We start from the raw sequence: 23,718 nt of genomic DNA on the forward strand, positions 1-23,718 counted from the left end.
TCGGAGGTCACTATTAATTATCACATTTTTCTAGTGTCCTGAAGCTTGTGTACAGGATTACAGTAAATGTATGGGTGGTGTGGATCTTGCGGACCAGATGCTACAGCCATACATTGCTGTTTGCAAGTCTTGCATATGGTACAAAAATCTTACGATCTGATGGCCATATATAACGCATTTAGCTGTACAAAAAACTGGGAACCAAGGATCTTACCTTGAGTTCCAAGAAAAAGTGATAGAACATTTCATATTTGGTGACCAAGGGAGGCTGAGGGGAGAATTATCTAGTAAGTCCAGCAGAATTGTCCCCAATCAGCATTTTGCCTCACAAGTTCCACCTACAATCAAAAAAGGCAGACCCCAAAAGAGCTACAGGGTGTGTTACAAAGATGGAGTTAGGAGGGAAATCAGCTACTAGTGTGACACTTGTCCTAATAAACCTGGCCACTTCATTAGGGAATGTTTCTGTCGCTACCACACATCCCGAGGATAACAGTGTTGATTTTTTTGTTTTTACCCTTGTCACCTTCTGCCATTTTCTCTTGATTCACTTTTTATTTATTCATTGCCCATTTATATACTGGTATACAAAAAAAAACAAGTTGAAAAAGTTAATGCTCACTATACCCTTACATACTGTGAGGGGAATTTTCTGAAATGGCATCCTTTTCTCTGCCAGTTTATGGTTATGCCGTGCCATCTAAAGCATTCTGAATCTTTGTACTATTTGGTGACATAGATATGGCTGTTTTTCACGGAGGACACTTAGCACAAGAGCTGTTGCTGGTATATAAAGAATGGGCTTTCTTATTATTTTATTTGTGTATTACAAAGCCCGTTATACCTGCTAAAACTGTCCACATGTACCATGGCATACTGCCTCTTTATATACTCTGTAAAAGAATGGGTTGTTCTGCGCACATGGCGGTTCCTACCTTGCCGGGCAGGGACCTGTTATAATGCGCCAGCGTTACATGGCACATCAGTCCCTCATATAGGGATTAATTGGGCTACAGAGACGTTGTACAACTAGTCCCTTTTAAAAAGAAGGAGAATGAATAAAAAGAAAGAGTGGCAGCAGCCCTGGATGTTCTTTTATCATGTGAACTTGCTCACCTTTGCAACATTGTTACACTCCTCCAGTTTGAAACATGTTGCCTTTCATTTCAGTGCAATTTTTTTCAGCTCCTATGAAATAACAGTGGTATGTGGCTTTGTCAGCACAACATAGTCATATTTACTGGCAAATGTGATGCTGGGGACATTGTACCCCATATACAGTACAGACCAAAAGTTTGGACACACCTTCTCATTTAAAGATTTTTCTGTATTTTCATGACTTTGAAAATTGTACATTCACACTGAAGGCATCAAAACTATGAATTAACATGTGTGGAATTATATACTTAACAAAAAAGTGTGAAACAACTGAAAATATGTTTTATATTCTAGGTTCTTCAAAGTAGCCACCTTTTGCTTTGATGACTGCTTTGCACACTCTTGGCATTCTCTTGATGAGCTTCAAGAGGTAGTCAGCGGAAATGGTTTTCACTTCACAGGTGTGCCCTGTCAGGTTTAATAAGTGGGAGTTCTTGGCTTATAAATGGGGTTGGGACCATCAGTTGTGTTGTGCAGAAGTCAGGTGGATACACAGCTGATAGTCCTACTGAATAGACTGTTAGAATGTGTATTATGGCAAGGAAAAAGGAGCTAAGTAAAGAAAAATGAGCGGCCATCATTACTTTAAGAAATGAAGGTCAGTCAGTCCGAAAAATTGGGCAAACTTTGAAAGTGTCCCCAAGTGCAGTTGCAAAAACCATCAAGCGCTACAAAGAAACTGGCTCACATGAGGACCGCCCCAGGAAAGGAAAACCAAGAGTCACCTCTGCTTCTGAGGATAAGTTTATCTGAGTCACCAGCCTCAGAAATCGCAGGTTAACAGCAGCTCAGATTAGAGACCAGGTCAATGTCACACAGAGTTCTAGCAGCAGACACATCTCTACAACAACTGTTAAGAGCAGACTTTGTGCAGCAGGCCTTCATGGTAAAATAGCTGCTAGGAAACCACTGCTAAGGACAGGCAACAAGCAGAAGAGACTTGTTTGGGCTAAAGAACACAAGGAATGGACATTAGACCAGTGGAAATCTGTGCTTTGGTCTGATGAGTCCAAATTTGAGATCTTTGATTCCAACAACTGTGTCTTTGTGTGACACAGAAAAGGTGAACGGATGGACTCTACATGCCTGGTTCTTACTGTGAAGCATGGAGGAGGAGGTGTGATGGTGTGGGGGTGCTTTGCTGGTGACACTGTTGGGAATTTATTCAAAATTGAAGGCATACTGAACCAGCATGGCTACCACAGTATCTTGCAGTGGCATGCTATTCCATCTGGTTTGCGTTTAGTTGGACCATCATTTATTTTTCAACAGGACAATGGACCCAAACACACCTCCAGGCTGTGTAATTGCTATTTGACTAAGAAGGAGAGTGATGGGGTGCTACGCCAAATGACCTGGCCTCCACAGTCACCAGACCTGAACCCAATTGAGATTGTTTGGGGTGAGTTGGACTGCAGAGTGAAGGCAAAAGGGCCAACAAGTGCTAAGCATCTCTGGGAACTCCTTCAAGATTGTTGGAAGACCATTTCCAGTGACTACCTCTTGAAGCTCATCAAGAGAATGCCAAGAGTGTGCAAAGCAGTCATCAAAGCAAATGGTGGCTACTTTGAAGAACCTAGAATATAAGACATATTTTCAGTTGTTTCACACTTTTTTGTTAAGTATATAATTCCACATGTGTTAATTCATAGTTTTGATGCCTTCAGTGTGAATGTACAATTTTCATAGTCATGAAAATACAGAAAAATCTTTAAATGAGAAAGTGTATCCAAACTTTTGGTCTGTACTGTATATATATGCATTTATGACCTAAAAAGCCTCAGGGTGCCCATCCCTTTTGGGCCTGACTGTTCAGTCAAACTATACTAATGGGGTTATGTTTGAGCACAGGAGGAAATGTGCTATAAATTTTGGGGTCCATTTCCTTACCTCTCTCTACTATGTATGAAAAATTTGTCCTAAAAATGACACTTGTGTGATAAAAAAATTAAAGTTTATTTTTTCACACTAATTTTGAAATAAATCCTTTAATAAAATGTGGGCTCAAAAGACTCATTAAACCAATAAATTAATTCTTTAGGGGGTGCAGTTTAGAAAATTGGTTAGTTGTGGAGTTTCCATTGTTTTGGCATGTCAAGAACTCTATTTCAGCCAAATTTGTGCTTCAAAATTCAAATAATGCTCTTTCTTTTCCATGCCCTGCCGTTTGCTCCAAACAGAGGTTTCTAATGATATGTGAGGCATCGCCACGCTCAGAAGAAAGAAGGTAACAACTGAGCAGTCAATTTTTTCAAGTTACCGCATGCAAAAGTGAACATATTGGGGCAAAAAAAAAATTTGGGGGAAAAATGTATATATTACTATATAACGATCTAATGTTAACAAATTTTGCGTAGTATCTGTGTGTTCAAAATGCGCACTATACCCCTGGATAAAATCTTTGCTAGGTGTAGTTTCCAAAATGGAGTCACTTATGGGGGTTTCCACTGTTTAGGTACATCAGGCGCTCTTCAAACGCGTTATGATGTATGTTATCCGATTTTGTGTTCCTAGTCGAATGGTGCTCCTTCCTTCACTTACAAGCCCTGCTGTGCACCCAAACAGTAGTTTTCCACCACATATGGGGTATCAGCGTACTCAGTAGAAATTGAACAACAAACTGTATGGGAATTTTCTCTTTTTACCCTTGTGAAAATGCAATATCTTGGGTTAAAACAAAATTTTTGTGAAAAAAATATGATTTTTTATTTGCTTGGCTCAGCGTTATAAAATTCTGTGAAGCACCTAAGAGTTCAAGGTGCTCACCACATATCTGGATAAATTTCTTGAAAATGAGGTCATTTGTGAGGGGTTTCCACTGTTTAGACACATCAGTGGCTCTCCAAATGTGACATGATTAGTGTTGAGCGAACATGCTCGACACTGCTCGGTACTCGCCCAAGCATCACGCGACTCAGGATGTTCTGCGAGCACCGAGCATTTCCGGGTTACTTGGGCGGGAGCTCGGGTCTCCGCCCTGCATGTTTGGCGCTTTTTACAGAGCCAATGAACATGCAGGGATTGCCAGCCAGTCACTGTAATGCCGCAGCCATGTTGGTTGTGGGCATTACATTGATTGGCTGGCCGCACAGCATCACCTCGAGTATTTAAAACCAGGCGCCGCCATCTTGGACACAGACGGCTGGGATCAGACAGTGTAGGGACAGCGCTGCTGATTTAGGGAGAGATATATACTGCGAAATAGTTAGTGTAGGGTCTGTAAAGGCTGCCAGATCAAACAAACAGTCCTGCTCAGGACTAATATCCATCCCAGATATCAGGCAGGCAGGCTGTATAGGAGACGCAGTGGTTATACCAGCAAACGCTGCATTACAGTCATGTGTGCTCCTGTAGCTGAAATAGCTGGACTTAGCTCCAGGTCTTGGGGGCCAGGAAAAATCCTTTTTTTTTCATCTGAATTCTCCTTTTTTTTTCTCCTTCACACTGTACAAATAACAATTTATTAACCTTTTGGTGTCCCCCCGCCCCTCCCAAAAAAAAAAAAAAAAGTGTGTCTGTGACAGTTCAGACACAAATATATCTGTTGAAAATAGTCTGGTGTAGGCCAGAGAAACAGAAGTGTGGTTTTGCAGTTCCACGGTTCAAACCTCTGTATTATCTAATTTTGGGCCATTTGTATCTAAAAAAAACAGTTTGAATGTGTCGCTCACTGTTCAGCCGCAAATATATATATTTAAAAAAGTCTGGTATACACCAGTAAATTATAACTGTGGTTTTGCTGTTCCACGGTAAAAAATCTCTATTATCCTGCTTTTGGCATTTTTTGCTGTTAAAAAAAAAACTAATAGTGTCTCCCTGATTTTTCAGACACAAACATATCTGTTGAAAATAGTCTGCTGTAGGCCAGAGAAACAGAAGTGTGGTTTTGAAGTTCCACGGTTCAAACCTCTGTATTATCCACTTTTGGGCCATTTGTATCTAAAAAAAAACAGTTTGAGTGTGTCGCTCACTGTTCAGCTGCAAATATATATATTTAAAAAAGTCTGGTATACACCAGTAAATTATAACTGTGGTTTTGCTGTTCCACTGCAAAAAATCTCTATTATCCTGCTTTTGGCATTTTTGCCCTAAAAAAAAAACAAATAGTGTCTCCTTAATTTTTCAGACACAAATATATCTGTTGAAAATAGTCTGGTGTAGGCCAGAGAAACAGAAGTGTGGTTTTGCAGTTCCACATTTCAAACCTCTGTATTATCCACTTTTGGGCCATTTGTATCTATAAAAAAACAGTTTTAGTGTGTTGCTCACTGTTCAGCCGCAAATATATATATTTGAAAAAGTCTGGTATACACTAGTAAATTATAACTGTGGTTTTGCTGTTCCACGGTAAAAAATCTCTATTATCCTGCTTTTGACATTTTTTGCTGTAAAAAAAAACTAATAGTGTCTCCCTGATTTTTCAGACACAAATATATCTACTTAAAATAGTCTGGTGTAGGCCAGAGAAACAGAAGTGTGGTTTTGCAGTTCCACGTTTCAAACCTCTGTATTATCCACTTTTGGGCCATTTGTATCTATAAAAAAACAGTTTGAGTGTGTCGCTCACTGTTCAGCCGCAAATATATATATTTGAAAAAGTCTGGTATACACTAGTAAATTATAACTGTGGTTTTGCTGTTCCACGGTAAAAAATCTCTATTATCCTGCTTTTGACATTTTTTGCCGTAAAAAAAAACCTAATAGTGTCTCCCTGATTTTTCAGACACAAATATATCTGTTGAAAATAGTCTGGTGTAGGCCTGGGAAATAGAAGTGTTGTTTTGCAGTTCCACGGTTCAAACCTCTGTATTATCCACTTTTGGGCAGTTTGTATCTAAAAAAAAACAGTTTGAGTGTGTCGCTCACTGTTCAGCCTCAAATATATATATTTAAAAAAGTTTGGTATACACCAGTAAATTAAAACTGTGGTTTTGCTGTTTCACGGTAAAAAATCTCTATTATCCTGCTTTTCGCATTTTTGCCCTAAAAATAAAACTAATAGTGTCTCCCTGATTTTTCAGACACAAATATATCTGTTGAAAATAGTCTGGTGTAGGCCAGAGAAACAGAAGTGTGGTTTTGCAGTTCCACAGTTCAAACCTCTGTATTATCCACTTTTCGGCCATTTGTATCTTAAAAAAAAAACAATTTCAGTGTGTCGCTCACTTTTCAGCTGCAAATATATATATTTTAAAAAGTCTGGTATACACCAGTAAATTATAACTGTGGTTTTGCTGTTCCACGGTAAAAAATCTCTATTATCCTGCTTTTGGCATTTTTGCCCTAAAAATAAAAATAATAGTGTCTCCCTGATTTTTCAGACACAAATATATCTGCTGAAAATAGTCTGGTGTAGGCCAGAGAAACAGAAGTGTGATTTTGCAGTTCCACGGTTCAAACCTCTGCATTATTCACTTTTGGGCCATTTGTATCTAAAAAAAAACAGTTTGAGTTTGTCGCTCACTGTTCAGCCGCAAATATATATATTTAAAAAAGTCTGGTATACACCAGTAAATTATAACTGTGGTTTTGCTGTTCCACGGTAAAAAATCTCTATTATCCAGCTTTTGTTATTTTTTCCGTAAAGAAAAACAGTAATAGTTTCTCCCTCATTGTTCAGATTGTTTAAAAGAGTCGGGTGTAGGCCAGAGTAATAGAACTGTGGTTTTCCTCTTCCACGGTTCTAATGTACTTTTTATTATGCTTTTTCCATTGATAGTGCGAGTGTAAGCTATTTTACTACCTTTACAATGGGCAAGGCGCGTGGCAAGGGATGTGAAACTGGACGTTCTGGTGATGGTGCGTGCAGAGGACGGGGCCGTGGCCAAGGTGAAAATGTGCCATAACCAACAGCCACATCTTCTCGCTCCCACTTCTTGACCGAATTACTAGGAAAGCACAGAACAACACCAGTATTGCGAACTGATCAGTGTGAACGGGTTATTAATTGGATAGCAGATAATACTTTCAGTTACCTGGGCATCACCACCTCCGGTCTGTCTTCCACACGGTCAAATCTTAGTAGCCGTGAGTCTCGACCGCATACTCCTCCTCACCTTGATGCTCCTTCCTCCCACCATCCCGAATGTCGTCGGATAGCAACTGATCCCACACTTGGACACTCTGAAGAGCTGTTCACTGGTCCATTTCCATATTTGTGCCCCTCGCCTGCTCCGTGGTGGAAAAGTAGATCCCATGTAGCGATGCCCAAATATTTGAACAGCCACGGCCACAGGAAGTCGACGCTGGCGATTTGTCACAAGAGGTGGACGATGACGAGACACAATTGCCAGGAAGTGAGGAGGAGGATCGTGGTGCGCAAGTGGAAGAGGAGGAGGTGGTGGATGATCTAGTAACTGACCCAACGTGGCAGGAGGACATGCAGAGCGAGGCCAGCAGCACACAGGGTGAGGGAGGCAGAGTACCCCAACAGGCAGGAAGAAGCAGTGTGGTGGCCGCACACAGAAGGCAGGCAACAGTTCCCCGTAACACCAACACGAGGGACGTTGCCAGTACAATCTGTTGGTCTTCCAGAGTCTGGAATTTTTTAAAAGACTCTGCTGATAACCCCAAAAAGGCCATTTGTACCACCTGCCATGCCAGCATCAGCAGGGGTGACAAAACTACCAGCCTGATCACCACCAGCATGATCAGGCACATGGCAGTAAAGCACCCGACTTTGTGGGGCGAACCCCAGGTCCACGACCAGTGTCAGCGGGTGTCACCACTGATTCTTCCGCTGTTGTGTGTGCAATAGAACCCCCTGTTGTGTGTGCAAGGCAATCCCCTGTCCATACAACATGCAAAGATGCCCCCTCCTCTCAGCCTTCACTTGTTATGGCAGTTTCTCAAGAAACAGCATCAACGTCCACGTCCCACCGCTGCGTTCAATTGTCCATACCCCAGACCTTTGAACGAAAGCGGAAATTCGCAGCTAACGCCCCACAGGCAACAGTCCTAAATTCGCACATTTCACGACTGCTTGCATTGGAAATGCTGCCTTTTAGGCTGGTGGAGACGGAATCCTTCCGCAACCTTATGGCGGTGGCCGTCCCTCGGTACTCGGTCCTCAGCCGACACTATTTTGCCCGGTGTGCCATCCCTGCACTACACAAGCACGTGTCCCAAAACATCTGCCGTGCCCTCAACAACGCAGTTACTGGGAGAGTCCACCTGACGGTACATCTCCCTGATGGCACACTGGGTAAACATAGTGGAAGCCGGGACCCAGTCGGACCTTGGAGCGGAACACATCCTCCCCACACCGAGGATTGCGGGCCCTATGTCAGTCAGAGATGCCCCCACAGTGTACAGCTCCTGCGCATCATCCTCCTCCTCCTCATGTTCAGCCTCCATCTGAGATATTACCACATCAGCTACAAGATGGAAGCACTGCAGTACTGCCTCCGCCAAGCGGCAACAGGCTGTGCTGAAACTCATAAGCTTAGGTGAGAAACCTAACACTGCTTGTGAGTTTTGGACAGCTGTGAAAGAGCAGGCAGATCTGTGGCTGAGACCGCTGAACCTTCATCCAGGCATGTTTGGGTGTGACAATGGCCGTAACCTGGTGGCGGCTCTGAGACGAGGCGAGATCACACACGTACCATGCCTGGCTCATGTGCTTAACCTCGTGGTTCAGCGGTTTCTTAAATCGTACCCTGAGTTGCCAGATCTGCTCATCAAAGTACGCCGCCTGTCAGCTCATTTTCGCAAGTAGGCTACAGCTTCCGCCGCCCTTGCTGTGTTGCAGCAGCGTTTGCAGCTTCCGTCACACCGACTGGTGTGTGACGTCCCCACATGTTGGAACTCTACCCTCCACATGTTGCAAAGGATTTGTGAGCAGAAGAGAGCAGTTGTGGAGTACCAGCTGCAACAAGGCCGTCGATATTCAGGTCAGACTCCACACATAAGACCTCAGGAGTGGACGTGGATGTCTGACATATGTACCATCTTGACAAACTTTGAGGAGTCCACCAAGATGGTGAGTGGCGATGACGCCATCATTATCGTCAGCTTTCCACTTGTCTGTCGTTTGCAACGCTCTCTGCAGAGAATTAAAGAGGAGGCATTGCAGTCAGAGTATGATGAGATGGATCAAGAAGCCGTAGTGGTCGATTACACACAGCCCAGCCTCATCTCATCTCAACGTGCATTGGGGGACAATGAGGGAGAGGAGGAGGAGGAGGAAGAATAGGAGCTTGTATCATGCGCTGTAGACGGTAGTACCTGTAGAACTGTTATACCGTCGGTTCAGCGTGGGAGGCCTGAGGACAGGGGGGAGGAGGAGGAGGAGGAGGAGGGGGAGGAGGAGAGCATGGTCAGTCATCATCTTGGTGAGGACACGGAAGTCTTGCCCGTTACCAGTCTGGCACGCATGGCTGACTTTATGTTACGCTGCCTTAACCGTGACCCTTGCGTTGTCAAAATGTTGGGTGACAGTCATTACTGGTTGGTGACACTTTTAGACCCCTGCTACTTTCACTCTCTTATTCCTGAGGTGGAGAGGTCTACAAAAATGGGGCAGTACCAGAAGGCCATTGCTGCAGAACTGTTAAAAAAATTCCCATCGGAACACGCTAGCGGCAGACGTCACAGTTCGTTGCCCAACTAAGGCGTACATGTGAGAGAAACGCAACTCCAAAACAGCAGAGGCAGGGGAACACTGTCAATGTTCTGGGACAGTTTTCTCAGACCCTCCCTTCGTACAGACCCTGAGGCGCGGCGTACTCTCACAAAGAGTGGAAAGTTTCAAAAGATGGTGAGGGAGTACCTTGCCGACCGTACCAGCGTCCTCCGTGATTCCTCTGTGCCTTTTAATTATTGGGTATCCAAGCTGGATACTTGGAATGAACTCGCTCTGTATGCCTTGGAGGTCCTGACCTGCCCTGCCGCTAGTGTGTTATTGGAGCATGTTTTTAGTGCCACTGGGGGAATTATAACTGATAAGCGCACTCGCCTGTCAACTGACAATGCTGACAAGCTGACCCTTATCAAAATGAACAAGGTCTGGATTGAGCCAGACTTCTCATCACCACCAAATGACAGCAGAGTAACATAAAGTCAAATCCACTGTGTTATTTTGGGAGGTGTATTCACATGCACTGATTCACACCCACACATGGGTATACGCTTCCTCATTTCGGCTGCTTTATGTTCTTCTCCTTATCCTCAGCCTCCACCACTACTATACCACCAGGGTGACAGTGGTCCGTGTTGCCATTATTGAAAGTTCAACCGTCCTTATTTTTGCCAGCTTTTGAATGGAAGGCATAAGCAAAGACTGGGAGACCCACTCCCCAATAATGGGAATAATATTTTTAAGATGCTGTACTGTATGGCTCTTGTAAGGGGCATTAAAATCGTCTTGTTAAGCTACTGTGACCTCCACATCTCTTCCGAGGGGCATTAAAACCATCTTGTTAAGCTACTGTGACCTCCACGTCTCTTCTGAGGGGCATTAAAACCATCTTGTTAAGCTACTGTGAGCTCCACCACTTTTACAAGGGGCTTTAAAACCGTCTTGTTAAGCTACTGTGACCTTCACGTCTCTTTCGAGCGGCATTAAAACCATCTTGTTAAGCTACTGGGATCTCCACGTCTCTTCCAAGGGGCATTAAAACCGTCTTGTTAAGCTACTGTGACCTCCACGTCTCTTCAAAGGGGCAATAAAAGCGTCTTCTTAAACCACTCTGAACTCCACAGCTTTTCCAAGGGGCATTGAAATGTTGTTTTTAATTACCTCTAACCTCCACGACTCTTCCAACGGGCATTGCATTTCCTCCTAATTTTAGTCAGCTTTTGCTTTTTAATGCAAAGGCGAAAACTAAGGGAGACCCCTCCCCAGTAATGGGTAGAAGGTTTTTAGTACGCTGCAATCCACGTCTGTTTCAAGGGGCATTGCAATTCCTCATAATTTTTGTAAAGCCTTCCATTCACTGCTTAGGCCAACAGTGTACAGGAGACCCAGTTGCTAGAAATGGAAAAAACGGTTTAGTTAAGGCCCTCTGACCTCCATGTCATTTCCAAGGGGCATTGGAGTGTCTTGAAAATTTTGGTAGGCATTGCACTCACTGTATGCCCTATAACTGTGCAGCCAAACCGCTCCTTTTGTTGCAGAACCATATCCTACAAGACATATGTGGTTGACTGGCCTGATATTGATGTGAATGGTCCCTGTTCCTCCTGCTCTTTCTCCTTTGCCACCACCTCATCCATCATTTAGCACCTGATGCTTTGTTTTAACGGGAGTCATAGAACTGGGATAGTAGCAGGAAAACATCCAGCAATCCTCGGAGGAGGTAGGATATGAGCCAAAACGCTGACCACCTCAGGCCTAGCCGCGACTACATACATGCGCTTGCATTCCAAGAAAACAAAGCAGATGCTAACTTCTACCATCATCATCATGCTCCTCACCTTGGCACTCTCAACTCCCCTGATGGAGAAGCAAGGGCCCACCGGAGCAGTCTGGTTCTCTGGTGGGCTCGTCCAATGCTGCACTAAAGCAGGCCAGGGTAAGAAAAGTGTGTGGGAAGGTGACAGGAGAAATAGGGGCGTCTGGGGACCGTTTATGGACACCCGGCCGCCCCCAGGTGGCTGGGGACCGTGTGTGGACACCCGGCGCTCTTAATCTTATGTATAAGGCACACCGGGACAAATAGGGGCGGCTGGGGACTAAGTATTGATACCTCGCTGCCGAAGCAGCCATGAGGTAGTGGCCAGCTTCGGCCTCCTCCAAACTAAAAGGCCCCATTTCAAGTGCAAGCTAGCAGTATAGTATTGCAGACTGCGGGTGGGTGGGTGGGTGGTTGGCTGCATATTTGCGCTTGCATTGCAAGGAATGGGGGAGGTACAATTGAACACTGCCCTGGGACAATACTTGCACGGGGATAGTTGCAAGTCTGCATCTTCTGATGCGGCAAGGATCACTTCTGATGGGCACACTTTTAGGCAGTGACCTGGGTGTCAGAGATGCTTCCAGGGGTCTTCCCCATGCTGTTCCCATGTCTTTTCAGCACTGTATGCATGTGTCACACAGCACATGGCCAGATAAGGTTGTAAAATGTTAAAATGACATTTCCCAGTGAATGCATTTGTTACGGTTGAAAGCAATACAAAAGTGCAAAAACGCACAAAAAATGCTACTTGTGAACATAGCCCAAGATGTGGAGGAGTGTTTTTTTGGTTATTTATTTTACCTTATACTCAAATCTTTACCCTGGAAAGGAAATTCCTTAACATATTTCACAGGAAAGTAGTTTCAGTTTCGTGTTTGAACGTTTTATTGTGAGCCCTTAAAAGTGGCTTAATACCTCTGACCACATTGTTGACAGCAGTGACCTGGGGGTCAGAAATGCTTCCTGGGGCGATCCCCATGCTGTCCCCATGTCATTTGAGCACTGTCACTATCGTTTTGGGCAATTGTTAGGTTTTCAAAAGACTGCCGGGGGTGCCGCCGCAAAAATGCTCGGGTCTCTTATAGACTAACATTGGGCTCGTTGCTCGGGTCGAGCACCCGAGTATCACGGCGAGCTCGGCCCGAGTTTCAAGCACCTGAGCATTTTAGTGCTCGCTCAACACTAGACATGATGTCTGCTATTGATTCCAGTCAATTTTGAGTTTCAAATGTGGAATGGGGCTCCTTCCCTTCTGAGCCTTGCCGTGGACCCAAACAATAGGTTTCTACCACATATGGGGTATCAGTGTACTCAGGAGAAATCGCGCAACAAATTAAATGGTCCACTTTCTCCTGTTACCCCTGTGAAAATGCAAAATTTGGGGCTAAAGTAACATTTTTGTTGGAAAAAGTAAAAAAGTAACTTTTTCATTTTTATCAGAATCCAAGGGGTAACGTTTCTCTTTCGGAGAGTGACATGTCAAGCCTGACATGCCAAGGGGAGAAGACTTTTAGGCCGCAATGCTCCTCTGAGAAATAAGCTAATTATCTCTTCAGTAAGGAAGAGGACTAGAACTCTAGTGCTACCTATAGGAAGTAGCAATTCTAAAAGTCAATATCGACTCTCTAACGAGCCTTGTCACATGACTTAGGATAAAGCCAAAACAAAAATCTCAATTTGCAGATACTGTTTCAGGGTACTGCCCCTCGTAAATCCTAAGTCATGTGACAAGGCTCAAAAACAACTAAGTTTCAAAAATTGTGCTGTTGTAAAGTAGACATGAGGGAAATGTTATTTATTAACTATTTTGTGTGGCATAACTATCTGGTTTATGGCCATAAAAATTAAACATTTTAAAATAGTGACATTTTAAATTTTTTGGCAAAATTTTCATTATTTTCATAAATAAACCCAAATAATATACACCAAAATTTACCACTAATATTAAGTAAAACATGTCACAAATAAAGCATTCTTAGAATCAATGGGATAAGTTGAAGCATTCCAGAGTTATTACCTCATAACTTGACGCTTTAAAAAATTAGGCTCAGTCATTAACATACAAAATGGCTTAAGGGATTAATCAATTTTAAATTTGTATCTATTTATATTTTTTTAAAATAAGAATTGCAGGAAAGAATGAAGAGATGTTATTAAAGGGGTCTTCAGCTTTTGCAGATGTTTCTTGCAGGTCAGAAGGCCACAGATAAATGTACAAGTCTTTCCATACAGGTACAGCACTGATGGAGGATGTGCTGCACGTTCTTCAGGGAGCTAGATGTCGGGGTTTTCTGTCCTTGAGATGTCTATGGTGCCCTGTTGACCGCAGGCAAAAATACAGTTCTCTCTGACAGCGCGAGCAGCCCTGGACAATCCACGCCGGCAGGATGATATCATCCGGCGGAAGAGAGAACCTATGAGAAAAGATGTAAAACTAATGTAAGTAATGGAATTCCATATTACAGGATACTACTGTGGTGTCACTGTGGGAGGACGGGAGAGGAATCTTCTCCTTACAGAGGTATGGGATCAGTGTCAGCCATCATACATGTGACAATCCCACCACTGACAGATAACATCTGCTCCACATGAATCCTTCTCACTGACATCATACAACATGGAGCTTATTGTCACACTTACCTCGCCTACGTTCCCCCTCTTCTACTTTCTCAGTTTTGTCTTGTTTTCTCAGATTCAGAAAACATTTTCTTCTCTTCTGAACAGGAGATTCTAATGAAAAAGTCAGAAACAGATGTTGATTATAAACTTTTAAAAGATTAGCTTTGTGTCTTTATAGAGTTATGTAAACTGATTATTATGCACCTGTAGGTTTTCTGTGTGCCGTCATGTGGGGTCTCCCAAACGGAAAATGTTCCCCTATTAACATGATGTTACATTCAGCAAGCCGCAGTGTTATTATATAACCAGTTACATAAAACTTCAGTCTAACTTTAAAGAGGACCCGTCACCAGATCAAAAGAGTCCAGGATCCACTCTTACTTTATTCCTGCTGATACCCAGAGTATTCTGCTTTTGGATTTGTTAAAATCCCCCATACAGTTCCAGAGATACGGGCCTTTTTATTTAGTGCTAATTGTAATCATCTGTACCATGGGGGCGTGGCTCACAGTTTAATATTGCAGAGCAGCCTGAAGATACGCGCCCAGAGAATTCTGTGAGCCACGCCCCCTTGGTAAAGAGCATAAAGGTTAGCACTAAATAAAAAAGGCCCATAACTATAGAATCATATGGGGGATTTTAACAAAGCAAAAAACAGAATAATCAGGGGGGCAGCGGGAATAAAGTAATAGTAATAAGTAATTTCCTGAATCTTCATGTGCAGATTCACATTACACTTTTGCATTATAGACTATAATAGGATGGCCTATAAACCTGTACATACCTGACACTGAGGACGAGGATGACTCGCTGGTTTTAGCAGGAAAACACTGATTGTCATCATCAGTTTTGGAAGATGAAGACTCTCTCTGCCTGTTTTGTAGAAGAAAGACGAATAAATTACAAGGAAAAACAATAGAAAAATGGAAGAACATCTGTCTGTAAGGCCAATTAGGACACAATGAAGGGGGCACCCTTCTCAGGACCCCATTCTACCATCAAGAATGCAGTATAACTAGTAATATTGGCCGTAGTGAACTGGAAATGAATGGCTGGTCACATTAGTCCGTTGTTTCTGCACAGTTATCACAAGCCAGATCCACAGAGATCAACAATCATGGGGTGGTGGATGCTGGATTTAGATTTGTGTTAATCATGTCTTGTATTTGGATCTGACATATATCAGAACTGAATCTCACAATAATGATAATAATCTACTCACATGTCTGAGCGTTTTTCGCTGTTCTCTGGGGAACACAATGAAGATGACATAGGCTTCTCTTCATTGTTCATCATTACGGTATTGGTGGTAATTAGCTAAAAGAAGCAGAAAAATATAAAATAGGTATATTTTATAACTTTTTTCTAATTACAGGTTTTAGGCCACATGCACACGTTGAGTATTTGGTGAGTTTTTTACCTCAGCATTTGTAAGCCAAAGTCAGGAGTGGGTGAAAAATGCAGAAGTGGTGACGTGTTTCTATTATACTTTTCCTCTCACTGTCCCACTCCTGATTTTGGCTTACAAATACTGAGGTAAAAAACTCATCAAACACTCATTGTGTGCACCTGGCCTTATACATTTTAATCATTACATACTTACTTTAGAAAACTTTTCAGAAGATGACACAAAATTCTGGACTTCTGTCCAGTCATTCTCCCCACTTGTGTCACCCTCATCTGAATCAGTATGTTTGTATGTTCTGGAGCGAGCTGCAAAATACAATTATCATAGATTATTAGTATAAGACCAGGTTCAGACAGTCACCATGTTATCACTAATAATGATGGGTAATAATTTTCACATAAAATGAAAGACAAGACACACGGCAGTTTCCTGTAGATGACGTCTCATTTTACTTACTGGTAAAGTAGCGAGTGTCCTCATCTGACTTTAGATCAGGAACAAACAGGGGCTTCTGACTTAGAAGGTTGTCAAAGTCTAAGTAACGCAGAAATTGATGAAATTTGACCTCATTTGCTCCTTCTGGAAAAGTCAGACAAGAAAGAAAGTGATTAAGTCTTTGTAAGAGAAACTGCACCATATCTGTATAGTTTATGCTAATCTAAACTGAAGATGTAATGGAAATGTACTGAAATTAGGTAGAATAGGGAATCTCAGTGCTGATCCAAATGGACTAGATCATTTTTCTGGTCACAGAGGTGTAATAAGTCATAAAGAATACTATTATAATATTACCTGTCCCAAGTCTATGTGTTGGATTTTTTCTGAGCAGCTCAGTTATGATGCCCCGAGCATCGCGGGGAGGAGAGTATTTATCATATGTCCAAGTTATGTCATCTGTTATATAAAAAACAAATATTACAGAAACCGTCTTCATTCATTTTCTTAAAAATCAATTTCGTTATCAGAGTTAGAACTAAACCACAGAATCAAGCAAGCTAAATAACTGTGAGATCACATAGCATTCAGATTATTTTACTTACCCTTAAGGATACTGTGATAAATCTCCTTTTTGGAAGCTCCATTAAATGGTGTAAATCCATAAAGAAATTCATATAGGATGATCCCTACTGACCACCAGTCAACAGGCCTTCCATATCCTTTCATTAAGATGACTTCTGGAGCTACGTATTTAGGGGTGCCAACAGCCTGGAAACCAACAGAACAATGAGATGATGATCAATAAATATAATTGCAACAAATACAGTAACATCAGAGGAAATATTTTCTAGATGAGAAATTATCAGAGAAGAAAGAGATGAGCTGAAGTAGAAGATCCTGTAAGTAAAACCAACCTCATTATCAAGGAACTCGCTGGTGATGTCCTCAAATGGAGCCTGGTAGATGTCAGATGTTGGTCTCATGAGGCCGAGTTTTGAAAGCCCAAAATCTGTGACTTTAATATGTCCTGTTGATGTAATCAGGAGGCTGTGAGAGAAAAGATGGTGTCAGCCCCAAGTAATAACCCACAGGCTATATAACGAACTCAAACTTTCTTCCCCTGTATTATATTACAGGGGTCACTTACTTCTCAGGCTTCAGGTCTCTGTGCACCACACCATAGTTGTGCAGGTATTCCACAGCAAGAATAGTTTCCGCAATATACATATGGGCCAGGGGGACAGGTAAAGCACCTCTGTAATTTAAAAGCTTGCCACAGTCTCCTCCTACAGGACAAAGCAAATATGACATGTGAGGGTTTGTTACAATGTAAATTACACATGATGAGGGTGAATGAGAAATAAGCAGAGACATTGGGACAGGATCTGTTACATAAAGATATACTGTATACTGCAGAGTGACCCTATACAAAGAGACACAGCCGGGCCTCATCTACAAGCTTTTTTTCCATAGTGGATATGTCATGCTCAGTGAGGACATACAGGGGAGATGTTCACAGAGATCACTGACTTTTCAGGCATCTTTGCAACAAATAACTCATAGTAAATGCAGTGAGGACATGTACCCATCCATGTGGGCACATTCTGGGTATATAAGGAGCTAGGATTAAGCTGACGTGGGCTGGATATAGATACGATGGATGTGTCCTACCTGGTAAATACTCCATGACCATACACAGATGACGCTTAGTAGGAAAGGAGCAGAACATGGAGGCCACAAAGGGACAATCAGCAAAGATTGAGATGTCCCTCTCCAAAAAGGCTCGTTCCAGTTCCTCTGGGTCTTTCAGGTTCTGCTTGTCCATTTTCTTCATAGCGCATACTTGATTTGTGTCTTTATGGCGCACTAAGTGGACGGCCCTGAGAGGAGGAAAATCCAAGATTTATTATGAATTCTTACTAACAATGAGTCTATAGACCTCATCAAGTGATCTCCTGTACTAATGGTCGATATAACATGTTGGGCGTCACTAGAAATCCAGGTCTAAAATTACATAAAATAACACTCCTCAAATGATCACCTCATCCACGTCACATCCTACCTGACCTGAATAGTGATAGATGTGGACAGTGATGTGGACTCATATAATTTGTCTATGGGAACATTACATGGGCAGGTCACAGAGACATAGACATCATCATAAGGAGCCCTGGGAAATACATATTATAATAAAATAAAGCTCACCCAAAAGATCCAAAACTGATCAGCTTGATCAGTTTATAGTCGTTCTTACAAGGAAGTCTCAAAGGGTTTAATGATCCGATCAAGGTCTAAAAAGGAAAAAGAAATGACAATAAGACATAGAAACCACAGGGGAGTAAAAGCCCCAGATGCAGGAAGGTCTCACTTCTATATGATGTCCTCACTGATTACACTGCAGCAGATGTAGAGGATGCGATACAAGCCGGACTCTCCGCAGAAACTATTATATTATAGGGGGATATCCCCCATACACATATATTATTGTACTGCATCGGAGGATAAGGGACATCACACAGAGGAGGCAGAATAATAATAATGCATCATCACACACAATAGGTCTGATCTACATGAAGAATCGTGCTATCCCATTATCATATGGGGTATAATATGGGATGTGTAACTCAAACCCGTCGTCTGATGATCTACAGACATCCCTCTGATACTTACACTGGCAGATTCCTGGATGATCTCTGGTGTCTCACATATTCCACCATCAGAATCTTCCGGCTCAGTTATTCCTAAAATAATGACAAAATAATGAAGAGACATCATATATTAGTCTATATCAGCACTTACTATATAACACATCCATGTAATGAAGGAAATGACGAGACCCCTGTACATGGAATAATACTGGGTATATGGATATTCTACACACTGTATATAATTATGGCATATCCATATATACTGTACTATAAATGTGTGATTGTTCAGGATCTGATCGAGTCACAACAATGACATGAGAAGAGCCCAGAGGAGAGGAGCAGAATTACATGAGCCCCTCCATTATAGTCTATAGGGGGCTCATGAGCCGTCAGCAGCCTCATACAGAGGATGAACAGTAAATCTCCATATTCTCTGCCGTTCTCTGTAACTTGATATTAGAATGTAGAATATTAGATGATCGGCTTACCTTCCATCAGATCAGAGATTAGCCACGGCTGACTGGTCTCGGGGTCAGCGATATTTAGGTTTTTCCCCTCTTCGGAGTCGCCTTCTGATGTTTTCTGATGGATATAATATATACAATTAATGTAACGTTTCACAAACACTAAATTACCACAAGGCAGGATGGACTAATACTGGATGGATTTACATGATAATTTCAGTATAGGACGGACTATACGCAGCCGCTCCCTCCAGTAAATCCAAATTCCTATATAAGGGACTTGTATCTACCACTGTTCTCTAATATCTTCTATCAGAACTGTAGCATTTTCCAGAAGGTAGAATGTGATGATCGAGCGAGACAGAGGTGGCAATGCAAACTCTGCACCGCTGAATACAGGTCCTGTGTCTGCCTGGAGCAGACAGGGAGGCCTCTAACATCACACATCTGACCTTCTGCTATATGATGGTAATCTGGAGAAGATCAGACAACAAGGACATGAGATATAGAAGATGGTGGATCCTTACCAGACGCTCCAGTGAGTAGGTCGGATACTCCAGTACAAGCAGGACATTTTGGGCCAGTTGTTTAATAAAGGCCAATTCTCCACCTTGGGATTTTTCTTTGGCCTATAGAGATGAGAATAAACAAGAAAGGAAAATCATTCGAGGACGCTCAGAATGGAGGAGGCTACTTATATCACCAAACATGTTACTCCTGCCATCTGTACAGCAAATACTAGTAAGTATCTGCACAGCAACTAATGTAGCCTGTACACCCTATTACAGCTCCCCGGGTATTCTTATCTGGGTATTTGGTACAGGTTAAACTTAAACTTGTATTCCATTAATATTGTCTATTATTATTATTATTTTTCTATGATTTGTGCAGATTGTCTGCTACTTACCTGCTGTACTAATGTCCAGATGTTCTGCTGTAAATGCTCAAGATATTCTGAGCTTATTCGACCTTGGTGGTATTTGGTCAGGCAATCTCTCACTAGCTCCATAACCAGACGGTAAGTGAAGCTGAGGACGCCATCGGGTAGTGGTAGCACAAAGTCAGGGTCATAGGTGGTAAGAATGCCCTGGAGTAGTGCTAACGCCTGAAGTCTGTCTGGAGGAATTCCAGACATTTCAACAAGCCAAAATAAATCCAAGCGCAGTCAATATGTGAATAGCTATGCAGCTGATCACTGACAACAATGACACCTGGGTATCAAAGTGACGATGGGAGTGTAAACACTTGTATAAGTTCTGATGTTTAATTGTGATGTCATAATGATGTCAGAATGGAATCTTGTGTTCTTACCTTAAAGGGGCATATGACCTTATAAGGAAGTTGCCTAGCAACCCTTAAGGAGGCAACAATATAGGCTGAGCATCAGTACAGGATAAGATATGGAGGAAAGAGCCATGGGTGCTATTATTGTTTGATCAGTTAGGGTTTTGTTCTACTGCAAGAAAAATTATTCATATCTGTTATAGATAATAAAAATTGGGCATTACGGAAACCTGGCTGGACAAAAGCCATGACTGGGTTACAAATGTAGACAAACTACATTCAGAAAGGACAGGAAAGGCCAAAATGATGGAATGGTGAGTATTTTTGTTAAATTGTACTTAACCCCTTCAGCCTCCAAGTCTGTTTTCACCTTCATGATCAGGCCAAATTTTAAAATTCGGACCACTGTCCATTTATGAGGTAATTACTCTGGAACGCTTCAACGGATCCCACTAATTCTGAGAATATTTTTTCATGACATATTGTACTTTGTGAAAGCGGTAACATTTCTTCAATATGACTTGTGTTTATTTGTGAAAAAAACAGAAATTTAATGTCAATTTTGAATATTTAGCGATTTTCAAACTTTTAATTTTAATGCACCTGAATCAGAGAGATATGTCACACAAAATAGTTAATAAATAACATTTCCCACATGTCTACTTTACATCAGCATAATTTTGGAGACAATTTTTTTTTTTTGGTAGGAAGTTATAAGGGTTAAAATTTGACCAGCAATTTCTAATTTCTGAAATGGCATCCTTTTTTCCGCCAGTTTATGATTATGCCGTGCCATCTAAAGCATTCTGAATCTTTGTACTATTTGGTGACATAGATATGGCTGTTTTTCACGGAGGACACCTAGCACACGAGCTGTTCCTGGTCAATAAAGAATGGGCTTTCTTATTATTTTATTCGGGTATTACAAAGCCCGTTATACCTGCTAAAACTGTCCACATGTACCATGGCATACTGCCTCTTTATATACTCTGTAAAAGAATGGGTTGTTCTGCGCACATGGCGGTTCCTACCTTGCCGGGCAGGGACCTGTTATAGTGCGCCAGCGTTACATGGCACATCAGTCCCTCATATAGGGATTAATTGGGCTACAGAGACGTTGTACAACTAGTCCCTTTTAAAAAGAAGGAGAATGAATTAAAAGAAAGAGTGGCAGCAGCGCTGGATGTTCTTTTATCATGTGAACTTGCTCACCTTTGCAACATTGTTACACTCCTCCAGTTTGAAACATGTTGCCTTTCATTTCAATGCAATTTCTTTTAGCTTCTATGAAATAACAGTGGTATGTGGCTTTGTCAGCACAGCATAGTCATATTTACTGGCAAATGTGATGCTGGGGACATTGTACCCCATATATATATATGCATTTATGACCTAAAAAGCCTCAGGGTGCCCATCCCTTTTGGGCCTGACTGTTAAGTCAAACTATACTAATGGGGTTATATTTGAGCACAGGAGGAAATGTGCTATAAATTTTGGGGTCCATTTCCTTACCTCTCTCTACTATGTATGAAAAATTTGTCCTAAAAATGACACTTGTGTGATAAAAAAATTAAAGTTTATTTTTTCACACTAATTTTGAATTAAATCCTTTAATAAAATGTGGGCTCAAAAGACTCATTAAACCAATAAATTAATTCTTTAGGGGGTGCAGTTTAGAAAATGGGTTAGTTGTGGAGTTTCCGTTGTTTTGGCATGTCAAGAACTCTATTTCAGCCAAATTTGTGCTTCAAAATTCAAATAATGCTCCTTCTATTCCATGCCCTGCCGTTTGTCCAAACAGAGGTTTCTAATGACATGTGAGTAGTGTTGAGCGAGCACTAAAATGCTCGGGTGCTCGAAGCTCGGGCCGAGCTCACCGTGATACTCGGGTGCTCGACCCGAGCAACGAGCCCAATGTTAGTCTATGGGAGACGCAAGCATTTTTGCGGTGGCAACCCTGCAGTTTTTTAAAAGCCTAACAAGTGCCCAAAACGATAGTGACAGTGCTCAAATGACATGGGGACAGCATGGGGATCGCCCCAGGAAGCATTTCTGACCCCCAGGTCACTGCTGTCAACAACGTGGTCAGACGTATTAAGCCACTTTTAAGGGCTCACAATAAAACGTTCAAAAACGAAACTGAAACTGCTTTCCTGTGAAATATGTTAAGGAATTTCCTTTCCAGGATAAAGACTTGTGTATAAGGTAAAATAAATAACCCCCCCAAAAAATACTCCTCCACACCTTGGGCTATGTTCACAAGTAGCATTTTTTATACGTTTTTGCACTTTTGTATTGCTTTCAACCGTGACAAATGCATTCACCGGGAAATGTCATTTTACCATTTTACAACCTTATCTGGCGATGTGCTGTGTGACACATGCATACAGTTCTGAAAAGACATGGGAACAGCATGGGGAAGACCCCTGGAAGCATCTCTGACACCCAGTTCACTGCCTAAAAGTGTGCCCATCAGAAGTGATCCTTGCCACATCAGAAGATGCAGACTTGCAATTATCCCCGTGCAAGTTCTTGTCCCAGGGAAGTGTTCAATTGTACCTCCCCCATTCCTTGCAATGCAAGCGCAAATATGCAGCCAACCACCCACCCACCCCCAGGCTGCAATACCATACTGCTTGCTTGCTTGCACTTGAAATTAGGCCTTTTAGGCATGTGGAGGTGGAATCTAGCCACCACGTTATGGCTGCGTTGGCGGCCTGGAATCCATACTCGGTCCCAAGCCGCCCGGCACTTTTCTTAGCCCGGCCTGCTTTAGGGCAGCATTGGATGAGCCCACCAGAGAACCAGACTCCTCCGGTAGGCCCTGGCTTCTCCATCAGGGGAGTTGAGAGTGCCAAGGTGAGGAGCATGATGATGATGATAGAAGTTAGCATCTGCTTTGTTTTCTTGGAATGCAAGCGCATGTATGTAGTAGCGGCCAGGCCTGAGGTGGTCAGCGTTTTGGCGCATATCCTACCTCCTCCGAGGATTGCTGGATGTTTTCCTGCTACTATCCCAGTTCTATGACTCCCGTTAAAACAAAGCTTCAGGTGATAAATGATGGATGAGGTAGTGGCAAAGGAGAAAGAGCAGGAGGAACTGGGATCATTCACATCAATATCAGGCCAGTCAACCACATATGTCTTGTAGGATATGTTTCTGTAACAAAAGGAGCGGTTTGGCTACACAGTTATAGGGCATACAGTGAGTGCAATGCCTACTAAAAATTTTGAGGCACTCCAATGCCCCTTGGAAATGACATGGAGGTCAGAGGGCCTTAACTAAACTGTTTTTTCCATTTA

This window comes from Phyllobates terribilis, unplaced genomic scaffold, assembly GCF_046119375.1.
Source record: "Phyllobates terribilis strain yellow unplaced genomic scaffold, ASM4611937v1 Scaffold_5__5_contigs__length_657084704, whole genome shotgun sequence".
Taxonomy (NCBI): domain Eukaryota; kingdom Metazoa; phylum Chordata; class Amphibia; order Anura; family Dendrobatidae; genus Phyllobates; species Phyllobates terribilis.